Here is a 2,083-nt window from a genome sequence, read left to right as displayed (position 1 = left end):
AACTATGGGGAGGAAGTGGGAGGGGAGCTGTTGCATTGTGGTAAACTGTGGTCAATGTCATGAGACAAAGTATATGTGAACTGCTATGAATTTGCTCTGAAATCTTTACCCAAATCACAATTAAAAAAATAAAAAAATAAAGTAAACCTGCCCTCACAATTAACGGAGTACAGTAAATCCTCCAATTCCACTGGGCTGTGGAGGGTATGGAGGGAAGCATGTGCATTTCTAGGGACTTGGGGAAAAACACTTAACAAATATGACTGGAAATTTATTTAACTCTCACTATTGAGCTGGTTCTAAATAAATTTTCTTCTTAGCACTAAAAGCTTCTTATTGTACACCAATACATATCAAACTAGGACATTTGCAAGAAAAACATGAATGCTTAAGAAGAGAATTGAATGGACTACCAATGGAGATTAGTCTTTAAATCCATATCAACATCATTTTTAAATATACTTTTCTATTAAAAACTGGTCAGCAATGAGATTTTACTTAAACAAATATATCTACAGGACTAGTCCAACCACCTAAATGCATAAAATGGGAAGAAAAGAATAAGAAAGAGTAAAAAGGAAGGAAGTAGAAGTTGCAAAGTGAGGAAAGAACACTTCACACCCACTGTAGTTGTTGTTAGCTGCTTTCCAGCTGGCCCCAACTCACAGCAATGTTATGCACAATGGCTATTGTGAATAAATAATGCAATGAACATTGCTATACAAGTATCTGCTTAAGTCCTAGCTTTCAAGTCTTTTGGGTATATATCTAGGAGTGGGATTGAGGGTCATACGGAATTCTATGTTTAACTTTTTGAGGAACCACCAAATTGTTTTCCAATTTACATTCCACTACCAATGGATGAAGGTTCCAATTTCTCCACATCCCTTCTAACACTTGTTATTTTCCATTGTACTAGTAATACCTTACAAGTGAGTGTGAAAAGGAGCTCTGGTGGTTAAGGCATAACCAAAACTTCAGTGGTTCAAACCCACTCAGCCGCTCCAGGAAAGAAGGATGAGACTATCTGCTTCTGTAAAGATTTGCAGCCTTGAAAACCCAATGAGGGTTTCTATGAGTCTGAACCAACTTGATGGCAGTGAGTGTGGTTTTTTTTTTTTTTTTTTTTTTTTTTTGAGGAGTCCATGGGTAACACAAACAATTAAGCACTCAACTGCTATCTGAAAGGTTGATAGTTCAAACCAATTAGCACCTTGGACGACAGCCCTAGTGATGATCTGTTTCCAAAAGTGCAGAGCTTTGAAACCTCCATGTAGCACAGTTCTACTTTGCACACATGGGGTCACCATGACTGAGAAATGACTTGATTGCAACTAACAAGAAGTATTTTGTACTTGGATTGTAATGATCATTCCACAATTGTATAAATTTACTCAAAATCATTGAAATGCAAATTTACAATAGGTGAATTATATGGTGGCAGCTCTGGTAGCATAGTGCCTAAGCCATTTGACTGCTAACCAGAAGGCTGGAAGTTCAAAACCCACCACAACTCCTCAGAAGGAAGGTTGGGCAATCTACTTCCGTAGTGATAGCGCCTCAGAAACCCAAGGAGGGGTCAGTATGAGTCAGATCCAACTCCATGGCAGTGAGTTTGGTTTGGTTGGAATTATATGGTGTATAAATTATACCTCAATAAAGTTATTAAAAGTAAAAGAAAGAAAGAAATGAAAAATAGGAAGTGTGTAGAATGTAAGATAATTCTGGAAATAGGAGAAAAGGAAGACACACTAGAAATCATATCAGCATAGATTGTGGAAGTAGGCTCAGTTCTTGCCTTCCGTATTTTATCCCTTTGATGTTTGTGTTTTAGAGTCAAATCATGTGCTGTAAGAATTTACAAATCTTTAGAAATATTTGGTGTAAATAACATGATTTTAAAAGTATAAGTGTCGAGTTCCGGCAAGATGGCGGACTAGGCAGAAGGATTGCACAGACCCTCTTCAACAAAGAAAAGGGAAACCAATTAGCACAGACACAGAAGATAATCGTGGACCCCTGAGCCTTGAAGGGAAGGATACAGAATTGGACTAAACCCCAATTAGCAGAAGAATTTGCGTGA

The sequence above is a fragment of the Orycteropus afer genome, unplaced genomic scaffold, assembly GCF_000298275.1.
Source record: "Orycteropus afer afer isolate SDZICR_OR568_19922 unplaced genomic scaffold, OryAfe1.0 scaffold00109, whole genome shotgun sequence".
Lineage (NCBI taxonomy): Eukaryota > Metazoa > Chordata > Mammalia > Tubulidentata > Orycteropodidae > Orycteropus > Orycteropus afer.
This window is presented reverse-complemented; position numbering follows the sequence as displayed.